Raw genomic sequence first — 13,932 nt, forward strand, 5'->3', positions numbered from 1 at the left:
CACTGACATCTGGAGGGTGGCAGTGAACTAATGCCAGTGTCCTGGAAGAAGCAAAGATCACCAGTGTCAAAGCAATTATTCTTCAACATCAACTTCGTTGGACTGGTCATGTTGTTCAGATGTCTTGATTATCGTCTTCCAAAGCAACTACTCTATTCCAAACTTAAAAATGGAAAGCGTAATGCTGGTGGTCAACAAAAGAGGTTTAAAGACCCTCTCAGGGTAAATCTACAAAAATGTAATTTAAACACCTACAATGGGGAAACACTGCCTTGCAAGCGCTCCAACTGAAGAACAGCCTTTACCAAAGGTGTCATGGGCTTTGAAGATGCTTGAACTCAGGTCAAAAGGGAGAAACGTGCTATGAGGAAGGCACGCTTGGCAAACCCTCACCATGATCAATTCCCACCCGGAAACCTATGTCCCCACTGTGGAAGGATGTGTGGATCCAGAATAGGCCTCCACAGTGACTTACAGACTCACTGCTAAGACCATGTTCATGGAAGACTTGGCTACGAGGGATCGCCAGAGAGCCATGTTAGCTTCCCCTGATAGTTTTAACATGTCTCTTATGTGTCAGTGGGATGTGTTTAAAGTAAGAAATAAGAGCTTCTCAGGGATGGTGGGTTTTCTTGCCTCTTAGCTTGGTGCACCAGATTTAATATTGAGCTGAGCAATTTACAGATAGTGGCCAAATACTATTTTTGAGCTCCTGCTTCAGGCTTTTCTTCCCCATTTTGTTTCTTCCTTATTTCCTGATGAGCTCCCTCCTTGTCTTGTACCTGCAATGGGGAGCCAGGAATAGCTAAGGTTTTCCGTGAGTGTCTATACTTAACAGTGAAGGTGACTCAGCTGATGTGCGATGTGTGAAATACTCTCTGGTATACTGCTAAATTTCAGAGAACAGACAGAAAACCCCTTTCCAGGCTACATCCAATCGTCCTACATTACTTAGTTACACCTTTAGATCCTGCCATTACCCTATGCATTTTTCATCTTGTCCTTGGCTAAAATCAATTAAGGGGTGTAAATTTGTTCTGCCACCTCACACAAGGAGGAGGAAGAGGAAAAGCAGGGGGAACTTGATAATGCCAGACAAATTCACAGTCATTACTGTCCCCAGCAGCAGGATGTCCGGGAATCATTATAACTTGTGACTGACCCTCCCTGCTGGTAGCATTCCAAAGGAACAAAATTAATGTTGGTTTTAGGGGCTCATTGGTCCTGCTTCTCACCTTTAATATTTTTGCCAGGCACGAAAGCGTCCTTGAATCACTGGTGTCAACTCAGGAGGCCCTGGTGGCCCAGGCACCCACAATTTTTTGTGCTGTGGGTGCCTAGGTTCCGCCTCTGCCACCGCCACACACCATCGCCTTACGTCTGGTGCTCCAGCGCTGAGGCGGCAACTGGACTGGGGCCTGCACCTCTGCTGTAGGGCCTCTGGAGCACATCTGTGGCTGCAGCAGGCCTCAAAAGAGGCCCTGAGGTAGAGGCCCTGGCCCAATCGTCACCACGGTACTGGTCATGGCGTCACATAGCACCAACATCATGACATGTGGTGTGGAGTACACAAGCTGGTCACACAAGATGTGGGTGTGCTTGCCTTGAATTCTGCTAATGCCTTTTCCTTGTCTAAATGATGTGTGTGCATGTGTGCAGAAAGTGGCTTACTGTCGAAGGTTTTATATATATATATATGAATGAGGGACGCAGGTGACGCTGTGGGTTAAACCACAGAGCCTAGGACTTGCCAATTAGAAGGTCGGCAGTTCGAATCCCTGCGACGGGGTGAGCTCCCGTTGCTCGGTCCCTGCTCCTGCCAACCTAGCAGTTCGAAAGCACGTCAAAGTGCAAGTAAATAAATAGGTACCGCTCCAGCGGGAAGGTAAATGGCATTTCCATGTGCTGCACTGGTTTGCCAGAAGTGGCTTAGTCATGCTGGCCACATGACCCGGAAGCTGTACGCCGGCTCCCTTGGCCAATAAAGCGAGATGAGCGCCGCAACCCCAGAGTCGGCCACGACTGGACCTAATGGTCAGGGGTCCCTTTACCTTTTTTATACACACACACACACACACACACACACACACACACACACACACACACATAAACACCTCCTGGCAAATAGAAGGGGAAGAAACGGAGGCAGTGAGAGATTTTACTTTCTTGGGCTCCATTATAACTGCAGATGGTGACAGCAGCCATGAAATTAAAAGACGCCTGCTTCTTGGGAGAAAAGCAATGACAAACCTAGACAGCATCTTAAAAAGCAGAGACATGACCTTGCCAACAAAGGTCCGTATAGTAAAAGCTATGGTTTTCCCAGTAGTGATGTATGGAAGTGAGAGCTGGACCATAAAGAAGGCTGATCGCCGAAGAATTGATGCTTTTGAATTCTGGTGCTGGAAGAGACTCTTGAGAGTCCCATGGGCTGCAAGAAGATCAAACCTATCCATTCTTTCCATTCTTAAGGAAATCAGCCCTGAGTGGTCACCAGAAGGACAGATCCTGAAGCTGAGGCTCCAAGACTTTGCCCACCTCATGAGAAGAGAAGACTCCCAGGAAAAGACCCTGATGTTGGGAAAAATGGAGGGCACAAGGAAAAGGGGACGACAGAGGACAAGATGGTTGGACACTGTTCTCGAAGCTACCAAACTGCGGAGGCAGTGGAAGGCAGGAGTGCCTGGCGTGCTCTGGTCCAGGGGGTCACAAAGAGTCGGACACGACTAAACATCAACAACAACAACAAATATATATATATCTGTTGCTCTACCTGCTTTTCCTTCTGGCCCTGCCCATCACTGGACCTTGAAAGGTTGTTCAGAAGCGAATGTGGCCCCCAGGCTGAAAAGAGTTCCCCACCCCTGTTTTAGCGGCTTCTGGAGGCCAAACTACATGATACACATAAGTGCATTTTATCTCTTCTTCAACACTGGAAAAGAAATGTTTGACAGGTTTACAGGACAGTGTGGGCAAGGGCTGTGTAATCCCCTTTTTTCTGACATTTCTGCTCAGCATTATCCTCGCAAGCAGGCTTTTTTCTCCAACGGAAATAATGAAAAACTGCTCATGATGTTGACTCTGAGCAGGGAAAAGGCTGGAAGGAAAAAGATGAAGCAGCTCCTCCTTCCTGTTTGACACACAGAGAGAAGTTCATAACCTCAGAGGTGGTTTTCAGTTGCAAGGAACAAAAGCACTGGGTACGTACGCATCAGCAGCTATTTTCAAGTCTCATTCTTTATTTTGCTGGACAGACCAGAGAGAGGGCAGGGATGTCTCTACCTGATGCACATCACCACCTGATTCGTTTCTCCACGCCAAAATCCAGTTCACAGCATCCGTCATCTGTGCATGCACAACCGCTGCCTGAAATGCATTGCCCATGCCACAGCTTAACCACTAATCAGATGAAAGCCACTTTGAAGAACAGCACATCAAACAGCAGCATTTCTCAAGAAGCTAAAGGATACCTAGGGAGGGCAGCTAATGTCCTTTGTACTTAGCTTCAAGCACCAGCAATGGGAGCGAGCCAGAAAACCCGTAATGTGCACACAATTGGGGGGGGGGGGCTCGTATGTGTCTGGTTTTAGTGTTATGTCCCTTTCCATATTCTATGTTTGTATACCACAAAGAGACTGTTAAATATTAAGCAAAGCTACCATTCAATGAATCAAATGGCCGTTGGCTTAAATATGCCACAACTCCACACTGCTCCACACACAAAAACACTTTGTTGCTCCTCTCCTGGTGGGTCTATATGCGGAAATATTTATTAGATATTAAACATCTAATTAAGAGGACCGGGAAGCAGTCACTGTCAAAGGTCTCAGCCCATGGGCATCGCCAAGGGGTTGCAAGGCAGGGAAGCTGCCCACCCCCATCAAGAAAAATCAATAAAAATACATAGCTGAGTTTCTACCCCCCCACACAACAAAAGGCCTGCCCCTCCCCAATAAAAATCCTGGCTATGCTCATGTCTCTGCCTGACGTCCTAGCTGTGTGCACACAACATTCAACAATGTGTTCAGTGCACTCTGGTCTCTTCTCTTTTCTTTTTTTTTTTTTGCACAGTCCACACGTTATCCTCAATCTGCACTGTTGTAAACAAAAATCTACCCTTTTCCCCTTATGGGGTATCCAAGGGCCCATATAGAGTCCTTACGTAGGTTCCCTATTGGTAGGAGAAAATAACAGAGGCCAACCAGAGAATATTGAGAAGCAAAGCAGCTAGTAAGCCTGATCTTTATTGATCTGTTGCAACAGGGTGCTCCCCTCACATACAGGAGGAGGGAGGAGGAACCCAGAACATTGGTGTGCAAGCTCTTATATAGACATTTTAAATTCCCTCCCTGGAGTCCAAGACCACCCCCAGAAACATCATACATACATCACAGAAGGGGTGTAGCTCAAGACCACCCCCGCTGATACATCATACCTACATCACAGAAAGGGCGGTCTATAGCAGAAATCTGAGTGCTTTGTTTACCTCCTGTCTGCCAGGTTACCTGTTTAATGGTCACTTGACTGGATTGCCTGGGGAGCCTGGCCAGTCTCTTAATTTTCTTGAGTTTAGTGCCCTTCAGCTCAGTCCTGTTTCACTGCGAAAAAGAAGGAAATGCATGGTGGGTTGGCATTGCCTCCCCCTGGTGTGGCCGACTGAAAGTGCAAGGGGGCCGTACCTGCACTGGGTTTGGCTCTGTACTTGCTGATGTCATCAGTGGACGCACTTACATAGGCAATACCACTTCCTCTTTTCATTCTTGCAGCTACATGTTGTTGTTGTTATTATATTCATCAACTTCAGTTTTATACATTTCAGTAATTTTACAACCATTTTAACATATCAAAACTCGACTTCCTTCCTTCCCCCTCTTTCTGCGGTTCCTTAAATTTATTTTTAATATTTTCTGCATATCCAAATTAACTTAATCTGCTCATTTATTCATCTACTTTAAATATATACTCTTATAAAACTGCAGGTTACTACAATAATCCTGCCCGTGTTCTCATCCGTTTACAGTTTATTTGTAAATATTCAATAAACCATTTCCATTCTTTTATTTAAAAAAGTTTGTTATCTTGATTTCTTTTTTTTCTTCTTCCGGTAAATGCAGCTACGTTTTGATTTCCAGTGCCCTTAGGTTTCTAAGAAGAAGAGTTTGGATTTGATATCCCGCCTTTCACTCCCTTTAAGGAGTCTCAAAGCGGCTAACTCCTTTCCCTTCCTCCCCCACAACAAGTACTCTGTGAAGTGAGTGAGGCTGAGAGACTTCAGAGAAGTGTTGACTAGCCCAAGGTCACCCAGCAGCTGCATGTGGAGGAGCAAGGAAGTGAACCCGGTTCACCAGATTAGGAGACTACTGCTCTTAACCACTACACCACACTGGGGAAAACTATTGCCTTGATTTCCTGCTTGGCCACTGAGAGAAGCAGAATGTTGGGCGAGATGGACCTTTGGTCCAATGCAGCAGGATTCTTAGGTTCTTGTGTTCCCCTTAGGTAGATATAGGTCATTGGAGATACATAGTATTATCTTTGGTGTGATGTGTCCTGTTACCTAAGCATGTGCTAAATGGCACAGCTGAGTGTCAACAAAGGAAATCTTTCACAGACTTGAATGGATTGCCTGATTTCTGACTGTTGACCTGTTTTGGGAACTTGTTTCATGAATGCAAATGTCTAAAGTCCTGATGCAGAGGGTACAATGTAAAGTTGGGCAGTGGGTTGGAGATGTCCAGGTCATGGCTTTCAGTTTCCATGAATCAGAGGTCCTGCCACTATAGGAGGCAGCACATACACACGCTAATGAGTGTATGCACTGCATGTTCAATCCATACTCAAAGAAAATGGAGGGCATGGATCATGCATTTGGATGTGCCAGTATGCAGCAGAGACTTCCATATTACAATTTGTCCATATCCTTGAGCAGATTTGTTCAAGATTTGCCCAGAGCTGAATGCAGTACTCCAGATGAGGAGCGGAGACGTGAACCCGGTTCTCCAGATTATGAGACTACCGCTCTTAACCACTACACCACACTGGTGTAGTAGCGGTCATGATAACTGCTTGGAAATGGCTGGTGCTCCAGTTAACATTGGCATTGCCCACTGCTCCCTCCATTGCACCTTCCAGTCCAAAGTAGGGTCAGGGAAGGGTGTTGTGATGGACAGGTGAGCTAGACCAGCGTCTGGTGATGCAGTGCCTCAGAATTCCACCAGAGAGCTGGAGCCTCTCTCTGATTGGCTACCCAGGCAGAAGGAGAAGAGAAGCATTTGGGGAAGGAGAATAAAAGGAGAAATTTCTGGAGGAGAGAATTAGATAGGGCTTGATTTGAGATGGGAGATAAGGATTAGAATGGAGTTTGAGGGAGAATTGGTTCTGATTGGAACTGGAACATCCGCTCTGGGCAGGCTGTCTAGTCTTTGTTCCATTCTTTGTCTGATCATTCTCTTGTTTATTCTATTTCCATACCAACAGGCAGGCTAATGTATTAAGGGAAGCCCGTGGTGCTGAGAAAGCAGCTGTCCTCGGTGGCATTTGATAACCACTGTCATTTCCTAGATCTGCACAATGGCAGCAGGAACAATTAAAGAGCAAACACAGGTTGTTCATGATTTCTCTATGTGCATCACAAAATGCGTAGCGCAGGAAGCTTGGAAGTGGCCCTCTCATTCTTCCCACCGGAGGGAGGAAAATAATTTATTTCTCCTTTTATCAAAGGGAGGGAATTAGTTCCTCTTTCCTTGCGCTGAATGCAATCCCTTACAGAAGCCCTGTGGAATCTGTTGGTAGGACTTAAGCATTGTCCAAGCTCCTTAACATTCCTTCTTTCTCACGTGGTCATAATCGATTCTGGAATGTAACAAAAGCTTTCCAATTTTCTAAAGGGCCTTGACTAGTTATAAGTCCACCCCACAGTCATTTATAACTAGAGGAATTGGGAGGTACTTAAAAGTCTCAAGTCACAGGGGATGGTTTTGCGTAAAATGTGCTTATGCTAGTGTAAAGGTACAGATTTAGGCCTCTGGGCAAGTTAGGAGGGTGGGCCCCTGGGCTCTCACCACATACAGAGCTTCGCAACATGCTTGGAAGCCTTTAAGCAAAGATGTTTTTTAAAAAAATAGTTTTTATTAAATATTTTTTGTGATACAAAACAAACAAATAAGCAAGGGAAAGTACATAGGTTCTCCAATTTGAATTCATAGTGTCTTTTTTCACAGTTTGTTTACATTTGGTATGAGACACTAATAAATGTTTTGTGAGTTAAGGGAAAGGGGGTAGGAGATGTGGGGGCAGGAGATGTGGGGTCCAGGAAATGTGGGGTCCAGTTCAAAAGACCTTGGGCTCAGGCCCTTTGGGCCATACCCAGTGGTTGTTGTTGCTGTTTAGTCACGTCTGACTCTTCGTGATCCCATGGACCAGAGCACGCCAGGCACTCCTGTCTTCCACTGCCTTCCGGAGTTTCGTCAAATTCATGTTGGTCACTTCTATAACATTGTCCAACCATCTCATCCTCTGTCGTCTCATTGTGCCCTCCATCTTTCCCAGCATCAGGGTCTTTTCCAGGGAGTCTTCTCTTCTCATGAGGTGGCCAAAGTCTTGGAGCCTCAGCTTCAGGATCTGCCCTTCCAGTGAGCACTCAGGGCTGATTTCCTTCAGAGTGGATAGGTTTGATCTTCTTGCCGTCCATGGGACTCTCAAGAGTCTCCTCCAGCACCATAATTCAAAAGCATCAATTCATACCCAGGGGTAGCTGGAAGATATTGGGACTGGTGGAGCAGAAAATATGGAGACCAAGAGTGGGTGGCACCAGAACCAATGACAAGCACAGCCAAGAGCCAATGACAGAAAAAGCCAATTAATTCTAGTATTGCCCCCCTCCCTGCTGACTTCTACAAGAACAACACACTGAGTCTGAGGAAGAAGATTGCCCAGCGGGGAATGTAGCCCATGAGCAGAAAAACATTCCCTGCCTGTGGTCCCACAATAAAGTTCCTCTCCAAAGAAATACATCCCCACCTGTACCTCCCATGGAGTGTTTGTGCCAATCCTCCAAGTGGCAAGATGTTCCGTGGGTGCAGCACCTACCAGGGTTTGGTTGCCTTTGAAAGGAGGCAACTGGATGCTTGCTGGCATTTGGTAACATTTGCATTTATACTGACTGAGCACAAGGGGAGGGACAAAGCTCACCGTATTTTTTGCTCTACAAGACTCACTTTTTCCCTCCTAAAAAGTAAGGGGAAATGTGTGTGCATCTTATGGAGCGAATGCAGGCTGCGCAGCTATCCCAGAAGCCAGAACAGCAAGAGGGATTGCTGCTTTCACTGTGCAGCGATCCCTCTTGCTGTTCTGGCTTCTGAGATTCAGAATATGTTTTTTCTTGTTTTCCTCCTCCAAAAACTAGGTGCGTCTTATGGTCTGGTGCGTCTTGTTGAGCGAAAAATACGGTAAATACTCCAGCAAACAGTCCGCTGCTCCCACATGAAATCTCAAGGAACCTTCAGACACTCACAGAGGTCACAACCACACCTTGAATGTGAAGCACATGGCTCCCCCCCCAAAATAAATAAATAAATCCTGGAAGCAGTAGTTTAACTACTCATGGAACTATAATTCTCACCACCCTTAACAAACTACAGTTCCCCAAGATTCTTTGGGGAGAGCAATGTGCTTTAAATGTATGGTGTGAGGGAGACTAGGGTGAAACTCAGGTATCTGTGTTGTTCTCAGTCTGCCTAAAATTGCCGTCTTCTCTCCAGAAGCCTGGTCTATCTCATCCTTTGATGGGAGAGGATGGGGAAACCCTGATCCCTTCACTGATTGGTTATTGTCATTCAAAATTTCCAAAAAATGTTCCAATTTATTTTTCCAGTGTCTTATGATATGACTTTCTGGTATCTGTATTGAACCATTTCTCTTCAATATCATCTAAAAACATTAATAGGTCCAAATTGCAGATCATCCCTCTATTTCCAAAGTTCAGGAGTGAATGTCTATCCTTAGGCAGCCAAAATTTCACACCCACCAGTGGAAGGAGGCATCAGGAGGTCTGGATGGACCTAGGGTCTGTGGAAGCAGAAGAAAAAGATTTAGGGGTGAAAACCCCAAAGAGGTAAATAGCAGCAGCCCCAAAGTGGTTTAGTGAGGACCAAGCATGCTGAGTTGCCACTGAATGCTGGCTCATTGTTGGCTAGGGGGAGAGGAGAAAGAAAACTGTGGGGATGGAATGGAGTATTCTGTAAAAGGGCATAGATGATTGTTGACTAAATTACAAGCCCTGCTTGTAATATCCTTTTCGCCTTGGATAACTGAGCAGCACCATAGAGCTATACTGTATATGACAACATGATACTTGCTGTTTCATTGTTGATCCCTTTCTTAGTAATTTTTTTCAGTGTACTTTCCCTTTTTTATAGCTGCAGCTCCCTGAAATAGCTATTCCCCCACACACACACCAGAGGGAGCTTTTTGTTGTGGCCCTCGCTCCCCACCCCCTCACCCCCAGGTAGTCATGACCACTTCAGGTGCAAACGCCAGAAACTTCCCAATCAATGAAACCTATTTTGAGATAAAAACCCTAAATGCACAGACCTAGCAGATCTCTGGCTGGTTCTGTGAACTCTGCATGAATTTGCTGATGGGCTGACAGCCTACTGTGTCGCCAGGGATAATAGCATCCCTCGCGGTGATTTTGCGAGTTCTTCTTCAACTAAATTGCACATTGAGGTCTCCCAGTCCATTATGCAGCTGCTACTGCCTTGTGGCTCTAAAACAGACCACTTTCCTAAAAGCAGCTCGTCAGGACTGATAAGAGAAACATGGCAGAGCAAGGCCAATGCTGAAAAGAGGAGACTGAGCAGAGTTGTGACGGCCATACCCAGAGCCCCCCTAAACTATCCTACTACCCTCAAATGCAGCAGAGGACTCTGTCCTGTTATGTACTGAAGTTCTCACCCTGGGCCAGCAGGGGGATACTGTAGATAGTTTTCACTCAGGTCCGCATATGCAAATAAGGAATTGAAAGTGACGTTCAGTGATTGGATAGTTACAGAAAGATGTTACTGTTGCTTTGTAGTGGAGCTCTATATAAGCAGGTTGGCTGAACCCTTCTGTTCAGTTCTGTTCTGGCCTGTGAATAAACAAGAGCTGTCGGAAGAATCGCTGTGTCGTCTGATATGTTCACCCACAACTTAACATGTCCCATCACCAGGCTTAAAGTAAAGGCCTCTCCAGACCGGTGTTTCATTGCGGCTGTATTCTGCCACGAGTTCTTGATGCAGACACAGTATTAGGCCACATTTGCACTGCACACTTTAAACACAATGGTACTTACTTCTCATCCACACTGAGTTTCCTCTATGCTTTCTAGGCATTGAGAAAAATCTGGGTTCTGGGTTCGAGTGCCCCCTTTTTTGCTTCACAGTTTACCCCATGAAAACTCATTCTTTACAGACCCTCCAAGTGTCCCTATTTTCCAGGAACGTCCCTGATTTAGAGAAGCCGTTGCTGTTTCTGATTTGATCCTGGAAGGTCCCACTTTTCCTTAGGATGTCCCTATTTTCATTGGAGAAATGTTGGAGGGTATGGAGTTATCCAACTCCCTAAGCTGTCTGAAGGGCAATCCTGTATAGGGAGGGTTTTAAAAAATGTTTTATTATGTTTTTATATGTTGGAAGCTGCCCAGAGTGGCTGGGGCAAGCCAGTAAGATGAGTGGGGTATAAATATTAAAATTATCATTATGCAATGGGACATTCCTATTTTCATCGGAGAAATGTTGGAGGGTATGTCTTTAATGCTCTCAGCATTACACAGGAAACTCAGTTTGTTCTGACTGAGTGGGTTTCCTGGGGAAGGCAGCGGGGGTTGGGGGGTTGGGCACCAACTAGGAAAATGCGGACCTTTGCCTGGAAAGCGTGGAGCAAAAGTTTAGTGTGGATCGCCCCGACTTTAGTAATCATGGCTTCCCCCAAACAGGTGCTTTGTTCAGGGTGTTGAGAGTTGCTAGGAGACCCCCCCTATTCTTCTCATAGTGCTACATCTCATCATGATTTAACAGCCAGTCCATCTTCCCAGGGAATTATTGTTTAAATAAATAAATACTGTGCTTCCTTGAAACTCAAAAATAATTATTCCCTATGAGATTTTCCCAAAATGACACCCTCACAATCAAAGCTTGTGAATAGGCAATGAACTAGCGGTGGGAGGGGGGGGGGCGGGTTACACTTATGTGACTGGGGCCCTTTTGTGACAAAAGCGGTTCCTTCTGCTAGCTGCTGCCAGCCCCACACAAAGTAGTACATTTCAGCTGTACCTAAAATGGGAGCTTCTCTGTATATGGGCTCCTATTAGAAAACAAAGAGATACCTGCATCGCCGTTCTCGTTTTTACATTACATGTCATTTTTGTCTCATGAATATTCCTTGCTGGAAATGGCCGTGCAGTCATTTGAGATGAGTGCCGCTACAGAAATATAAATATAAATTCTTTGTTGCAAATGCCACCCTGCAGAACACTTTTATGCGGGGGGGGGGGGGGGGCTTGGAGACAGAGATTAGCATGGGAGGCAGAATTAACAAAGTACGCCCTTTTGCTGGTTATGGTCTCCTGAGTGAGAAACAGCCTTCAAGCACTTTGCATACATAATGCAAGATGGCAAGAGGTACATGTAGCACAAATTAACACCATTGGAGCGTTTGATGAACATTTTAATGTGGAAGAAAACACTAATGCCTTTGCCCCGTTGGGCGCTGGTAATAATGAAAAAGCCATAAGCTAAAAGTAGCTTTTGGAATTTCTCCCGGGCTAATTCTGTCCCTCTGCAGTGACTGCTGTTGTAAAAGCTCCCTCCTAATCTCTCTCTGCAGCTCCTCATAAGGAACAAAGTCTGAAGAAAGCCAATGTGCTTGGCTGTGGTGGAGTTGTTGGCACAGCTTTTGTTCTGCTCCCGTTCACATAAGGATAAGCGTTCTTTTTAAAAGGGAAATACTTGTCCTGGGTATGAGAGGCAAGAAAAACGGCAGATGCCCTGAGGATGTGATATTAAATTCACTCTAAAAAGAAGGCTGTGGAATTTCATTATTCCCCACTCCTATGAAACCCTCTTCTTCCAGGGAGAGTGGAAGTAGCTTTTTTTTCTTCTTCAGAACTTTAATGCTCACATAAAGACCCCTCTATTTCAGATGTAAAACTTCTTGCACTTCTATAGATATTTAATTGACTATAAAGTTTCACATGTTTTAAATGGTATTACAGTGGTACCTCGGGTTACATACACTTCAGGTTACATACGCTTCAGGTTACAGACTCTGCTTAGCCAGAAATAATGCTTCAGGTTAAGTACTTTGCTTCAGGATGAAAACAGAAATCGTGCTCTGGCGGCGCAGCAGCAGTGGGAGGCCCCATTAGCTAAAGTGGTGCTTCAGGTTAAGAACAGTTTCAGGTTAAGAACGGACCTCCGGAAGGAATGAAGTTCTTAACCAGAGGTACCACTGTATTATGTTGGTTTGATTAGAGGTTCTTGTGGACGACCTGTTTACATGGATGTCATATGGTGTTTTACTATGCATTTGTTCTTATTTGCTTGTGGGAAAATTATATGATAATGAGCTTTCATCTTGATCTGCTTTCACAGATATACCATGCCATCTCATCAATCGGTTGCTTATCTCACATATTTTAGGGCATTTCCCAGTCACTTCCCTAGAGGACAACATAGATTTGTTCCACCAAGCACATTAATCTGTTTTAATTGTGCAAACCTACATTTCTGGTATATGGTAAAATCCCTGTCACAAAACACTAACAATCCAGAGGTGGCAGAATTTCTTATTATGGCTGCTTTTATAGGGGGGTGGGGTTGGAAAATAGTACATAGAAGCCACCTAGAGGGCAACTATCCTAAAAGGCAGGTTATATTTTAATGAACAAATAAATACTACAAATAAAGTGCCTTGCAAGAAAGGTTGCAGTCAGGATCCTCAATTTGGACAAGATCTTTTATTGTGCAGATCTACTAAGGGAAAACGGCGTTTCTGTGTGCTGCTCTGGTTCGCCAGAAGCAGCTTAGTCATGCTGGCCACATGACCCGGAAGCTGTACGCCGGCTCCCTCGGCCAATAAAGCGAGATGAGCGCCACAACCCCAGAGTCGGCCAGGACTGGACCTAATGGTCAGGGGTCCCTTTACCTTTACTAAGGGAAAGCATGCAAGCAAATCTATACCTGATCATTCCAGCTGGAGCGCTCCAACTGGAGAATAGCCTCTTCTAAAGCAACTACTCTATTCCGAACTTAAAAATGGAAAGCGTAATGCTGGTGGTCAACAAAAGAGTCTGAAAGGGCAAATCCAAAAAAATGTAGTATAAACACAGACAATGGGGAAACACTGGCCTACAAGCGCTCCAATTGAAGAACAGCCTTTACCAAAGGTGCCATGGACTTTGAAGACTCTCAAACTCAGGATGAAAGGGAGAAACGTGCTAAGAGGAAGGCACGGGATCAACTCCTGCTCGGAAACCTATGTCCCCACTGTGGAAGGACGTGTGGATCCAGAACTGGCCTCCACAGTCACTTACGGACACACGCACCATTAAGACCATATTCACGGAAGACAATCTTACTCGGCTACGAGTGATCGCCAAAGAAGAAGATGGTCGGATTGCTGAATAAAGAAGACTGCAATCAAATAAGTCCTCAGACCTCCTGATTTGATGACCTGCTCAACACCTGCCTGGCATCATCCTTGGAACCTTAGAAAAGGAAGGATATTTTTCTAATTAAAAGAAATAAAAACAGTAATTTCTTTTCTAATTAAAAGAAATAAACAGTAGTTCAGCACACACACACAAACGACACAGGCAGTGATTCTGCTGCCAGTTATTGCCTGCATTTTAACTTAGTGGGAGACCAGGAACAAGTGAAAATAGGACAGGCT

The sequence above is a fragment of the Podarcis liolepis genome (genome assembly GCF_965112155.1).
Source record: "Podarcis liolepis genome assembly, chromosome: 16".
Lineage (NCBI taxonomy): Eukaryota > Metazoa > Chordata > Lepidosauria > Squamata > Lacertidae > Podarcis > Podarcis liolepis.